This window comes from Trichomycterus rosablanca, chromosome 10, assembly GCF_030014385.1.
Source record: "Trichomycterus rosablanca isolate fTriRos1 chromosome 10, fTriRos1.hap1, whole genome shotgun sequence".
Taxonomy (NCBI): Eukaryota; Metazoa; Chordata; class Actinopteri; order Siluriformes; family Trichomycteridae; genus Trichomycterus; species Trichomycterus rosablanca.
In genome coordinates this window covers 6,518,832-6,534,051 of record NC_085997.1, presented here as the reverse complement: position 1 = coordinate 6,534,051, position 15,220 = coordinate 6,518,832, and the positions used below count along the sequence as shown (strand labels likewise).

General features: G+C 41.6%; 2 non-coding genes across 2 annotated transcripts; both read left to right on the top strand.

Annotated features, from left to right (window-relative positions):
* Positions 1–1,874: 1,874 nt before the first annotated feature.
* On the top strand, positions 1,875–1,957 carry trnal-cag (transfer RNA leucine (anticodon CAG)). The gene has a single exon. It is a non-coding gene; the product is annotated as a tRNA-Leu (tRNA).
* A 12,836-nt stretch (positions 1,958–14,793) lies between these two features.
* On the top strand, positions 14,794–14,866 carry trnaa-agc (transfer RNA alanine (anticodon AGC)). The gene has a single exon. It is a non-coding gene; the product is annotated as a tRNA-Ala (tRNA).
* Positions 14,867–15,220: the final 354 nt, after the last annotated feature.

The following is a 15,220-nucleotide window of genomic DNA, read 5'->3' as shown; positions in this document are numbered from 1 at the left end:
AAGTAGGAGTGCAACGTGTTTAATCTCACGTACTCTTTTCTATATTATGCGGTGCTTTTATATCATCACAGACTCAGTTTATTTAAAATGTTCATCCCAGCTTTTAGGACGAACTGAAACAAATAATAACTGTCTTTGTACCATTGACAGACTGACTTAAGGGTTGATGCTGCATTTAAAGGGGATGGCGTGAGTTTCAGCTGTTCATCTCTTACAAAGCAGTTCACCAGATAAAAAACCAACAAAATGTCACGTACCGCTGCTTTAACCAAAAACATTTCAAAATTGAAAAATTACAAGTTATTGCGTTTGGCAATTTAAAAATCAAAAATGATTTTTAAAAAATCTTTAAAAAAAATTTAAAAATGATTTGAGTGAAAATTGAGCGTAAATGTCGTTGTAACATTGTACATTTTGATGCTGCGTTTCAGTGAGCATTGACGCAACAAGTTTCATATTACGTGATGCCTTAAATGATCATAATGTTTCTGCACTGGAGAATGCGGGCACCAATACCGCTACTTCTCACATGTTAAGCGAGCGCTCTACCATTTGAGCTAATTCCCCCTACTATGAACCTCTTTTACCCTTTGCAAATTGTAATGTACTGACAGAGCAGAGTGTTAATGCTGCATAACTGTCTTTGTACCACTGACAGACGGACTTAAGGGTTGATGCTGCTTTATGTAAGGGCCAAAATAGTGAAGTTCAAAAAGTCTCAGTCAGCCGACAGTGCCAACATGCAGCCATATTCGGGGATGAGATCTTTTATGAAGTGCATTCTCTTTGATTTGGTTGGACTTGTAGGAGATTCTTCTGTTCTTGTTGCAGTGCTGCTGGAGGGTTTTCTTTTTAATGGTGGTGGTGGGGTGTTTGTGATTATATGTAACTGTAATACCTTATGAGCATTTGCATCTTTGTTCCCATTTTGACGGTATAAAGCATGAGCTGTCAGAAGGGGAATTCAAACCCACGGCTCCAGGGGAGACTGCGAGCTGAACGACTGCTTGGCCATCCTGACTTGCTTGCACATTACCAATGCCAATTTTCCTCAACACCCCCACATGGCCTAAGATTTGAACTGCAAGCTGCTTGAGCTACAGCAACAAGGCGCCGAGGAACTAATACACAGAGTTTTGCTCGAGTCCAATCATAAAGGCCAATTCCCATACCGGAAGTCGAAAACCTGGGTAAAAATCAGGAATCCTGACCGCTAGACCATATGGGAAACTGCAAGGCTCAGCACCGGCTGACGCCAGAATCAGCCACTTCATTCTGCTCTGCCAAGTCTTTGTCACCTTGACAAGACCTGCATTGTTGGATCTGGGATACAGAGAACCATACACAAGGAGTTAGAGAGACAAAAAAAGAGAGAGAATAGAAACCTTCGAAGCATGGCATACGAAAAGACAGTGCCGTGACACAGATTCGAACCGGGGTTGCTGCGGCCACAACGCAGAGTACTAACCACTATACGATCACGGCTTCCCAGCAGTCTGCCACTGGCGGCTCATGTCGGCTGCCCCCTGATAGACTGCAGTCACAGTTCCAACAGAAAAAGCTGCTTGAGCTACAGCAACAAGGCGCAGAGGAAGTAATGGGCAAAGTTTTGCTCAAGTCCAATCATAGAAGGCAATTCCCATACTGGGAGTCAAACCCGGGCCACCTGGGTGAAAACCAGGAAACCTGACCACTAGACCATATGGGAAACTGCAAAGCTCAGTATCGGCTGGTGCCAGCATCAGCCACTTCTTTCAAACTTATGTCTTTAACCCTCTAACATACATAATAATGTAAAAAGATTCAGCAGTTCGTACAAATCTGTGGCCATGTGGGGGTGTTGAGGAAAATTGTCTTTCATAATGTGCATTCAGGTCAGGATGGCCGAGTGGTCTAAGGCGCTGTGTTCAGGTCGCAGTCTCCCCTGGAGGCGTGGGTTCGAATCCCACTTCTGACAGCTCATAATTTAAACAAATCTACTTCTTTAGAGGACACAGTCATCAGGGAATACAGTTTTCATCAAAGGGTGAACATGGTCTGCAACAGTGCTGAGGTAGGTGGTACGTGTCAAAGTAACATCCACATGGATGCCAGGACCCAGGCTTTTGATCACTGAAAATGTGAGAAACTGAATCATGTATTCATCCTGATCTTGCTCTGTTTATTGTTGCAGCTCTGCTGGAGGGTTATTTTGTTGGTGTTTGTGGTGGTGGTGGTGGGGTCTTTGTTCCCATTTTGGTTTATTTAGTATATGATGTACTTTACATCCATTTAAATATGTAATTAAATACTTAAATATCCATTTAAGTATGTTTATTCAGCGTCCATTTACATTGTTACAGCAGTATTTTACGACAAAAATGGAAATGTTCACATTATTTAAATGGATGTAAAGTACATCATTTACTAAATAAACCAAAATGGGAACAAAGACCCCACCACCACCACCACCACAAACACCAAGAAAATAACCCTCCAGCAGAGCTGCAACAAGAACAGGACAATCTCCTACAGGTTCAACAAAATTAAAGAAAAAATGCACTTTATAAAAGACCTCACATTGTTCGTCCTAAAGGCTAAGATCAACGTTTTAAATAAACTGAGTCTGTGATGGTTCAAAAACAACGCATAATATAGAAAAGAGTACGAGAGCTCAAACAGGTTGCACCCTCGTTTTATAATGCAGCATAGAATAGAAGAATAGAATAGAATCTTTATTGTCACTATACACAAGTACAATGCAATTTCGAGTGGCATCTCTCCAATAGAGTAGCAGCAGTAGAAGAAAGACAGTAGTAGTAATCACAAAAAAAAGAAAGAACAATAAAAATCTTTGCACTTTTAAGTGAATTAACATTTTTGCTTTAAATATTAAATACTAACTGTGCCAATAATCCATTGAGCTGTTTTCACTACGCGATGCAGATCTTTACACTCGGCGGCAGTGCAGCTTGAATACCACTCTGTGAAATTGCTGGTCAGAATACTTTCTATTGTGCTCTTGTAAAAGTTTACTAGTAGGTTCTGCCATAGTTTGGCCTTTTTCAGCTTCCTGAGAAAGAAGAGTCTTTGTTGAGCCTTCTTAATCAGGTGTGAGGTGTTAACGGTCCACGTCAGCTGGTCAGACACGTAGACTCTGAGGAATTTCAGGCTTTTCACCATCTCCACCTTGTTTCCATGGATGTGCAGGGGGAGGTGGTTTATCTCCTTTGTTCTTCGAAAGTCAATGACGATCTCCTTTGTCTTAGAGGTGTTAAGAGCCAGGCTGTTTAATGTACACCAATCAGACAAGTGAGCTACCTCCTGCCTGTAGACCATTTCCTGATTGTTGGAGATCAGTCCAACTATAGTTGTGTCATCTGAAATTTTAATTATTCTGTTGGAATTGTGAATGGTGGTACAGTCCAGTGTAAAAAGTGTGAAAAGCATAGGGCTTATCACACAACCCTGCGGCGTTCCTGTGTTTAGGATGAGGGTGGAGGAGGTGTGGTTGCCAATTTTGACCTTTTGTGGACGTCCAGTGAGAAAATCCATAATCCAGGTGCACATTGAGGAATTCAGGCCCAGGTTCACCAGTTTGCTGACCAGTTTATTGGGGATGATCGTGTTAAATGCGGAGCTGAAGTTCACAAATAAAATCATTTATCGTTCAGGTCGCAGTCTCCCCTGGAGGCGTGGGTTCGATACAGCTACAGGATGATCAAACCTGAGCTTGTGTCCCATGCCCAATCATGAGAATTGCCTGGTTATTTAAGTGGAGCAGCCCACGGGACTATGCAAGGCAGGGGGTGTCCTCTTCCCCGAGTCAAGCCTAGCACTAATCGTATACCTTGTTCATCCTCCTCCTGGAGGGTTGTGACCTGGGTTCTCTAATGGGATGGGGTGTGGGGGGAATTAGTGAGCGGGTCCTGTCGATGCTCTTTGAGCCCAGCAATGGTCCTTCCGCTTGATCCATATCCACTGGCTGCTTCTTTCGGCCGCTTCAGAGACTGATCTAATTGTTTGTCGTAGAGCCTGTCCATGGATGCCAAGTTCTTTCAGCAGCCAGCAGCATCTGCTGCCAGTTCTGTGTGGCGCAGTTTCTTGCGCTCATAGGCCTCTTCTGTTGAATTCTCCCATGGAACTGTGAGCTCTGTGATGTATACAGACTTCAATGAAGGGGACCAGAGCACCAAGTCTGGCCTAAGGGTGGTGCACAACAGGGTTTGAGCTCTTAAAAAATAATAAATAATCTTAATAAATAATCCAGTCAGTTAAAAACCCAACAAGAAGGCTGTACCTAATACACTCATACCAGAGAAAACACACCCTAACACGCTAGTGCCGTTACAGTGCTAACAATGGTCCATCCAAAAAACATTATTTGGTCAGTTGGAGTGCTCATATGGGGATCCCTTTCTATTGAAATATGGTTTACAGCGTAGTGACAAAGTGTACAGTGCAGCAAATGGGTTACAGTCAGTAAATTTACCATACATAATAATGTAAAAAGATTAAGGAATTTGTACACATATTATTCCTTGTGAGGCGAGGATGGTATCTGTGGTACTCTAGCTAGTCAGGATGGCCGAGCGGTCTAAGGCACTGCATTCAGGTCGCAGTCTCCCCTGGAGGCGTGGGTTCGAATTCCACTTCAGACAACTCATGCTTTATACAAATTTACATCTTTACATCTCTACCATACAGTACATAATAATGTGAAAAGATACACAAGTTAGTACAAATCTTAGTCTTAGTTTTTTATTATTTCAAATGCCGTTAATAATTTATAATCACTGATTTGTGAGATATCAGCAGTAGTAGGCCATGTTTAACTGGTTTAATATTGTCCTCGATCAGCTCTGTCCTCTTACCCTTAAACAAGGAAAACCTTCTCACCCTGCTCCTTGGCTTTCAGATGCATTGCGCAGCAACAGAAGAGAATTAAGGGCAGCTGAGAGAAAGTGGAGGAAATCTAAGCTCGGTGTTGATCTCCACTCCTAACACGATCTGCTGTCCAGGTTCTCATCCGACGTGACTGCTGCAAAAACATCTTTTTACAAAGCCAAGCTTGAACAATCTGCTGCTGACCCACGTAAGCTTCATGCTATCTTTTCCTCTCTTCTGAACCCTCTTCCTCCTCCCCCATCTGCCTCTCTTACTGCTACTGACTTTGCAACATTCTTTCAGGACAAGATTGACAAAATTAATCAATCCTTCTCTCCGACTGACCCACTTTCAACTGACCCTCAACCCACCAACACACTCACCAGCTTCACCCCACTCACCATGGATGAGGTTGCACAGCTCCTCTCATCCAGCAATCCCACTACATGCACACTCGACCCTATACCATCCACCATCCTTAAAGACATCTCACAGGACCTAATCCCCTTCATCACACCCATCATCAACAACTCCCTGACATCAGGTGTCGTCCCTACTGCTTTTAAGAAGGCTCAGGTCATTCCCCTTCTTAAGAAACCTACACTAGACACTACAGACATTAACAACTACAGACCTGTCTCACTCCTCTCTTTTCTATCCAAAATTCTTGAACGTGCTGTCTATAACCAACTATCTGCCTTTCTTACTCAGAATGACCTCCATGATCCGTACCAGTCTGGCTTCAAGGCAGCGCATTCTACGGAAACAGCACTTGTAGCTGTTACTGAGAAGCTTCATGCAGCCAAAGCAGCCAAACTGTCATCGGTCCTCATTCTTCTTGACCTCTCTGCAGCCTTCGACACAGTGAATCACAGCAATCTCTTGTCCACTCTCTCCAACCTTGGAGTAACAGGTTCAGCATGGCAATGGATGACCTCCTACCTTGAAGGGCACTCCTACCAAGTGTTATGGAGGGGATCCATATCTCCCCCATGCACTCTCTCAACCGGTGTTCCTCAGGGCTCTGTACTTGGCCCACTTCTTTTCTCTATCTACACCCGCTCTCTGGGTAAGGTCATAGCCTCCCATGGCTTCTCCTACCACTCCTATGCAGATGACACTCAGCTCGTTCTGTCATTTCCTCCTTCAGACACACAAGTCTCAGCTCGCATCTCAGCATGTCTGCGAGATATCTCACAATGGATGTCAGCTCATCATCTAAAACTTTATCCCAGCAAGACAGAGGTGTTGCTTATTCCTGGAGATCAGTCTCCAACCCAGGACCTAGTCATTTCTCTGGATGACTACCAGATCAGACCATCTGATAAGGTAAGAAGTCATGTGTGCTGTCCTGGATAACCAGCTGACCTTCTCTCCTTATATAGCCAACATGACAAGATCGTGCCGGTTCCTCCTGTACAACATCAGGAAGATTCGGCCATTTCTCTCCAGGAAAGCTACCCAGATTCTGGTCCAATTACTTGTAATCTCACGGTTGGACTACTGCAACTCCCTCCTGGCAGGAGCTCCCATGTCCACTATTAAACCCTTGCAGCTCATTCAAAATGCAGCTGCTCGTCTGGTTTTTAACCAGCCCGAACACTGCCACATCACCCCACTGCTGCGTTCTCTTCACTGGCTTCCTGTAGCTGAACGCATTCAGTTTAAAACACTGACGCTCGCCTACAAAGCCAAAAATGGACCAGCCCCAAGCTACCTTCGCGGTCTAAACAAACCCCCGCTCTGTACCACGCAACCTCCGAATCACTAGTCTCGCCCGACTTGATCCTCCACCCAGGACTAAAGGAAGACAAGCGTCAAGGCTCTTCTCTGTTCTAGCACCCAAGTGGTGGAATGAACTTCCTCTGTCCGTCCGAACATCTGAGTCTCTTGCTGTCTTTAAAAAACGATTAAAAACCCACCTTTTTACTAAGCACTTAAGCTGACTTGTACCTATTTACTAACATTTTTTTTCCATTTCCAAAAAAAACAAAAAAAACACTTTGTTTCTAACAGGTTTCAGCAGATTTGTTTTCTTCGACTGTTGTTTACTAAAACTTGAGAAATGAAATGTTTACTATAGAAGCACTTCTGTAAGTCGCTCTGGATGAGAGCGTCTGCTAAATGGAGAAAATGTAAAATGTAAATGTAATTATAGAATTAAACGGTCCTCTATTTACTACAGTCTGTTTGAAACAGCTGGGCGTACAACTAGTTGGTCTGGAGAACATGTTACACATACAGTGTGCTATTATTTCAAGCTTATCAAGTACATGCTAGTTCACTTACAAACAACTCACAAAGTACAAATTCTTCATCATTCTAAACAAAGCATGTAGTACAGGACAATACCGCTTACCTAATGCAGTAAGAACCAACTCTCCCGAACAGGGACTTGAACACTGGACCCTCAGATTAAAAGTCTGACGCATTACCGACTGAGCTATCCAGGCTCAACCCTTTTACATCTTACAATAGATAACCCTTTTACATCTTTAACACTTCTGTAAGTCGCTCTGGATAAGAGTGTCTGCTAAATGCAGAAAATGTAGATGTAAAATGTAAAACCCTCTACCATACATAATAATGTGAAAAGATATAACAGTTAGTACAAACCTTAGTACTAGTTAGTCTTAGTTTTTTATTATTTCAAATGCCATTAATAATTTATATTCACTGATTTGTGAGATATCAGCAGTAGTAGGTCATGTTTAACTGGTTTAATATTGTTTAAGCGCTGATTATCGGCTGTTTTTCGTGAGTACAGGTCCTTCTCAAAAAATTAGCATATTGTGATAAAGTTCATTATTTTCCATAATGTAATGATAAAAATTTAACTTTCATATATTTTATATTCATTGCACACCAACTGAAATATTTCAGGTCTTTTATTGTTTTAATACTGATGATTTTGGCATACAGCTCATGAAAACCCAAAATTCCTATCTCAAAAAATTAGCATATCATGAAAAGGTTCTCTAAACGAGCTATTAACCTAATCATCTGAATCAACGAATTAACTCTAAACACCTGCAAAAGATTCCTGAGGCTTTTAAAAACTCCCAGCCTGGTTCATTACTCAAAACTGCATTCATGGGTAAGACTGCCGACCTGACTGCTGTCCAGAAGGCCATCATTGACACCCTCAAGCAAGAGGGTAAGACACAGAAAGAAATTTCTGAACGAATAGGCTGTTCCCAGAGTGCTGTATCAAGGCACCTCAGTGGGAAGTCTGTGGGAAGGAAAAAGTGTGGCAGAAAACGCTGCACAACGAGAAGAGGTGACCGGACCCTGAGGAAGATTGTGGAGAAGGGCCGATTCCAAACCTTGGGGGACCTGCGGAAGCAGTGGACTGAGTCTGGAGTAGAAACATCCAGAGCCACCGTGCACAGGCGTGTGCAGGAAATGGGCTACAGGTGCCGCATTCCCCAGGTCAAGCCACTTTTGAACCAGAAACAGCGGCAGAAGCGCCTGACCTGGGCTACAGAGAAGCAGCACTGGACTGTTGCTCAGTGGTCCAAAGTACTGTTTTCGGAAATCAAGGTGCCAGAGTCTGGAGGAAGACTGGGGAGAAGGAAATGCCAAAATGCCTGAAGTCCAGTGTCAAGTACCCACAGTCAGTGATGGTCTGGGGTGCCATGTCAGCTGCTGGTGTTGGTCCACTGTGTTTTATCAAGGGCAGGGTCAATGCAGCTAGCTATCAGGAGATTTTGGAGCACTTCATGCTTCCATCTGCTGAAAAGCTTTATGGAGATGAAGATTTCATTTTTCAGCACGACCTGGCACCTGCTCACAGTGCCAAAACCACTGGTGAATGGTTTACTGACCATGGTATTACTGTGCTCAATTGGCCTGCCAACTCTCCTGACCTGAACCCCATAGAGAATCTGTGGGATATTGTGAAGAGAAAGTTGAGAGACACAAGACCCAACACTCTGGATGAGCTTAAGGCCGCTATCGAAGCATCCTGGGCCTCCATAACACCTCAGCAGTGCCACAGGCTGATTGCCTCCATGCCACGCCGCATTGAAGCAGTCATTTCTGCAAAAGGATTCCCGACCAAGTATTGAGTGCATAACTGAACATAATTATTTGAAGGTTGACTTTTTTTGTATTAAAAACACTTTTCTTTTATTGGTCGGATGAAATATGCTAATTTTTTGAGATAGGAATTTTGGGTTTTCATGAGCTGTATGCCAATATCATCAGTATTAAAACAATAAAAGACCTGAAATATTTCAGTTGGTGTGCAATGAATCTAAAATATATGAAAGTTTAATTTTTATCATTACATTATGGAAAATAATGAACTTTATCACAATATGCTAATTTTTTTAGAAGGACCTGTATGTTGGGCGGTTTTCCATGCATTTTGGCGGGCTTTTAAATGCGCAATCTGGCAACCCTGGCTGAAGCGTTCATTCATATTTTGGAGCGATGTATGTTTGTATGCTAGAATATAAATAACATCTTTTACAAACTGTCTATTACATTGACATTTTCTCTTCTGTCTAAACATTTTTGGAATTGGGTTTGTAAAGATAAGGGATACAGTAGATAATATATGTAAAGAGCTAAACTAACCGAGAGAAGCGCTAACGGTGGTGGAAGAGTCTAAAAGGGTTTGGAACATAGTCGTATCATCATAGCAGTACAACACAGTTTTGTCCGTAGCATCCGAAAATATCCAGAAGCTAATATACACCAACTTTTCTTTAAAAAATAAACTTACCTTGTTAATAAAGTATGACCTCAAAATCAAAACAAACACAGTATCCGCTGCTGCAGTCTCTACACAAACTTTTCTGCACTGAAATCGCAAGGACACATTTTATGGATATTACGGTAATGCACTGAAAACTCGTCTTACAGTCATGCAAGCACATACAGCAGTGTGTGAGTTTACACTAATCAACCATAACATTAAAACCACCTCCTTGTTTCTACACTCACTGTCTATTTTATCAGCTCCACTTACCATATAGGAGCACTTTGTAGTTCTACAATTATTGACAGGACCACTACAGAGCAGGTATTATTTAGGTGGTGGATCATTCTCAGCACTGCAGTGACACTGACATGGTGTTGGTGTGTTAGTGTGTGTTGTGCTGGTATGAGTGGATCAGACACAGCAGCGCTGCTGGAGTTTTTAAATACTGTGTCCACTCACTGTCCACTCTATTAGACACTCCTACCTAGTTGGTCCACCTTGTAGAGACAGTCAGAGACGATCGTTCATCTATTGCTGCTGTTTGAGTTGGTCATCTTCTAGACCTTCATCAGTGGTCATAGGACACTTCCCACAGGGCGCTGTTGGCTGTATATTTTTGGTTGGTGGACTATTCTCAGTCCAGCAGTGACAGTGAGGTGTTTAAAAACCTGCAGCGCTGCTATGTCTTATCCACTCATACCAGTACAACTCACACTAAGACACCACCACCATGTCAGTGTCACTGCAGTGTTGAGAATGATCCACCACCCAAATAATACCTGCTCTGTAGTGGTCCTGGGAGAGTCCTGACCATTGAAGAACACCATAAAAGGGGGATAAAAAAGGATGTAGAGAAACAGATGGATTACAGTCAGTAATTGTAGAACTACAAAGTGCTTCTATATGGTGGAGCTGATAAAATGGACAGTCAGTGCAGAAACAAGGAGGTGGTTTTAATGTTATGGCTGATCGGTGTATACTCACCATGTATGCGTGGCTTTCCTCCGGGTTTGAAAACATGCCAGTAGGTGTAATTGCTGCTCTAAATTGCACCTGTATGTGTGAGTGAGTGGATAAATTAGTGTGTGATGCTTTGCGGTGGTTTGACGCGCCCTGTCCAGGGTGTATTTTTGTCTTGAGCCCCGTGTTCGTGACACTGGACCCACGCTTGCCCTGTAATGCTGAATATCAATACAGGCAAATGAAGCTCATTTAAAAAAGCTTTAAAGCATTCTTGAAAAATGATGAGACCAACCTTTTTAAAAAGTAGATCCCGATGACCTGTTGACTGAAATAGTAGATCCCAAGCCACAGAAGTGTGGGCACCAGTTTTCCATTGGCTACGTTTTAACAAGACGTACCAAGAATGGCCTGTAGATGGCGCACTGTAGTCGTTTTTAAAAGCAAGCTACAGCCAATTATGCCACCGAACTTAAATATGTACAATACTTTATCGTTTGCCCTTTGTAAATTGTAATGTACTAACAGAGTGTTAATGCTGCATTATAAAGTGAGGGTGCAACATGTTTAAGCTCACGTACTCTTTTCTATATTATGTGTTGCTTTTAAACCATCACAGACTCAGTTCATTTAAAACGTTTATTGCAGCCTTTAGGACGAACTGAACCAAATCATAATTATCTTTGTACCACTGACAGACTGACTTAAGGGTTGATGCTGCTTTATATAAGGGCCAAAATAGTGCAGGATATACCAACTGTTTAGTGCAGTGCAATAACAAAGCAACTCTGTGAAGCAAGAACTGAAATTATGATGCATGTAATTCAACATAAAATATGTGGGTATTAATATCTAAATCTCAGTGCATTATTAGGCACGCAAATATATATAATTTTGAACGCTCCTCTATTTACTACAGTCTGTCTGAAACAGCTGGACGTACAACTAGTTGGTGTGGAGAACATGTTACACATACAGTGTGCTATTATTTCAAGCTGATCAAGTACATGCTATTTCTATTAGAAATATCTCAAGTAGAGATGCATGTGTACCGATACTGGTATCGGGTATTTGCCCGATACCGCGCTCATTAACTTGTACTCGTACTCGCAAACGAGGCTCCGATACTAAACATCCGATACCGTGTGCCTAGTGCACGTTGCTGCGTTATGCCTGGTTCACACTACACGATTTTTGCCCTGATTTTCGCTCGGCGACTGGTCGGCGCTAGATTTGCCGGCTCTGGAACAACTCGCCGTTCGCTCGGCGATCAAAACTCGGCTCTCGATCGCTAAGTGTGAACTATCCAACAACTCGATCCGACCGGCTCACCGAGCGCTCGAGTTTTCTAGCACGTCAGATATCTGATCTCAGATGTGCGACTGGGAATGAGTGACATGTCCAACAGCCAATGAGAACGCAGGATACGGTGTGAAGGGAAACGCAGGAGAGGAGTGTAAACAGGTGGGACAGGGGAATAATATAGTTTATTAAAGCAATAAGCCACGAGAGGCCGTGCGTTACTGTGATTTTAGCACGGGGATGACATTTTTAAAACCTCTTTCCCCGTGCTAAAATCATAGCAGTAACGCACGGCCTCTCGTGGCTTATTGCTTTTATAAAACGGCGGTCAACATAAAATACAATAAATACAACAATGTTTAATTCATTAATGTATTTATTGTGTATAAACTTACAATAAAGCATTCTTCCGCGACGCCAGGTAGTTCGATTAACAGTGTTGCTAGGCAACATGAGGGCGAAAATAACATTAACTTTTTCTTTTCAGTGGCGTATTAATATGGAATGATGTGAGGTGGTCATAGGTGTGCGTTTATCGGGGATTTTACAACGGCTTCGAACGCGGCTCAGCCAATCAGATTTTAGGACCGGAACTATCCGTTTTATAAATCAGAATACATCAGCACACACACACACGTTTTACAGTATTTCTGACCTGATCGTTCTCTACAAAACATAACAACAAAACACCAACATTGCAAAAATATTTATTAACCTCCAACTCACTACAGAACAATCCATGCTATTCGTGTTGCCAAATCCACTCAGATTCATTTCTTTTTCTTCCTTGATTTCATCACATCAGCGAACAAACACTTTGATCACTCGCTACTTGTTGACGTGCATTTTTGGACGTGGTATCATTAAACTCTCGTCACTTCTCACGTGTGTTTTTGTTTAAAAAAGAAAACGGTATTCTAAATAGGTATTGGTATCGGTATCGGTATCGGCAAGTACAAAAATACATGTACTTGTACTTGGTTGGGAAAAAATGGTATCGAAGCATCCCTAATCTCAAGTACAAATTCTTCAACTCTCTAAATAAACCATGTAGTACGGGACATTACCGCTTACCTAATGCAGTAAGGAAGAACTCGCCCGAACAGGGACTTGAACTCTTGAACCTCAGATTAAAAGTCTGATGCTCTACCGAATGAGCTATCTGGGCCCTACAATCTGTTCTTTTCCTCACAGGGATGTGAGATAAATTACAAACTTTAACATACGTTGTCCTGTAAAACTTTAATTAATATAAAATGTTTTTATTTCTGTTTCGGCTCTCTTGAAGGCGATTGTATAAAGTTTTAGGTGAAGTATGTTGCTGCTTACACACACAAAGAAAAACATCTCTGGAGGAGAATTTTGCAGGTAGATTACAAACAGATTATTTTCTTTCACCTTTTTACCTTTTTTCCTGTATCAATTGCACGATGGTTTTAAAGTCATTAAAATGTTATGTGCATTTATATGTGGCAAAATAAAAAAATCCATAAAAATCAAATTGAGTTAGCAAAGAATCTTAAATTATACTAAATGGTTCTTCAAGTAGAAACAGTTCTACCAAGAACACCTAAAATAACCCTTAAGAAACACTTCTTAGTGCTACATACATCAGTTGTATTCCACACAGGTCAGCATGCGATGAAACTTTGCTCGAAACAGACATCGTTTTACTTTCTAACTGTATTCATATTATGTCATCTAGTGGACAATTGAATAGCCTACAACGAGCACAAACAGGGTTTGAGTTCTTAATGAATAATTATTAATCTTAATAAATAATCCAGTCAGTTAAAAACACAACAAGAAGGCTGTACCTAATACACTCAGACTAGAGAAAACACACCCTAACATGCTAGTGCCGTTACAGTGCTAAGAATGGTCCACCCAAAACATTATTTGGTCAGTTGGAGATCTCATATGGGGCTCCCTTTCTATTGATATATGGTTTACAGCCTAGTGACAAAGTGTACAGTGCAGCAAATGGGTTACAGTCAGTACATTTACAAAACATAATAATGTGAAAAGATTAAGCAGTTCATGCAAATATTATTCCATGTGTGGCGAGGTCAGGATGGCCGAGTGGTCTAAGGCTCTGCGTTCAGGTCGCAGTCTCCCCTGGAAGCGTGGGTTCGAATACCACTTCTGACAGTTCATGATTTATACAAATCTACTTCTTTAGAGGACACAGCCATCAGGGAATACAGTTTTCATCAAAGGGTGTACATGGTCTGCAACAATGCTGAGGTAGGTGGTACGTGTCAAAGTAACATCCACATGGATGCCAGGACCCAGGCTTTTAATCACTGAAAATGTGAGAAATTGAATCATGTATTCTTCCTGATCTTGTTCTGTTTATTGTTGCAGCTCTGCTGGAGGGTTATTTTTTTGGTGTTTGTGGTGTTTGTGGTGGTGGGGTCTTTGTTCCCATTTTGGTTTATTTAGTATATGATGTACTTTACATCCATTTAAATATGTACTTAAATACTTAAATATCCATTTAATCCACAAGTATGTTTATTCAGCGTCCATTTACATTGTTACAGCAGTATTTTACGACAAAAATGGAAATGTTCACATTATTTAAATGGATGTAAAGTACATCATATACTAAACAAACCAAAATGGGAACAAAGACCCCCCCACCACCACCACCACCACCACAAACACCAAGAAAATAACCCTCCAGCAGAGCTGCAACAAGAACAGGACAATCTCCTACAGGTCCAACAAAATCAAAGAAAAAATGCACTTCATAAAAGACCTCACATTGTTCGTCCTAAAGGCTAAGATCAACGTTTTAAATAAACTGAGTCTGTGATGGTTTAAAAACAACGCATAATACAGAAAACAGTACGTGAGCTTAAACACGTTGCACTCTCACTTTATAATGCAGCATCAACGCTCTGTTAGTACATTACAATTTACAAATCCTAAAGGAAGGTTCTGTGTAAGGGGAATTAGCTCAAATGGTAGAGCGCTCGCTTAGCATGCGAGAGGTAGTGGGATCGATGCCCACATTCTCCAATGCCGAAACATTATGATCACTTAAAGGCAACAAATAATATGAAAGTCGTTGCTCACTGAAACGCTGCATCAAACATTAGGTCAGTCTGTAAGTTCTACAAGACAGTTATGCTCTATTTTTACTCAAATCGTTTGGTTTAAAGACCTTTTTTGACATGTTTAAATTGACAAATGTAGCGCCCCCTAGCACCCCTGGCTGTATTTGGAAAGCGCTTCCCGACTTCTTTTATTTGTTTAAGAAATCTCTTTCTTTGTGGTAATCAGTGGTGTATAAAGTACCGGAAGGCCATACTTCAGTAAAAGTACAAGTATCTTACCAGAAATTTACTTTGATAGAAGTAAAAGTCACCTTTT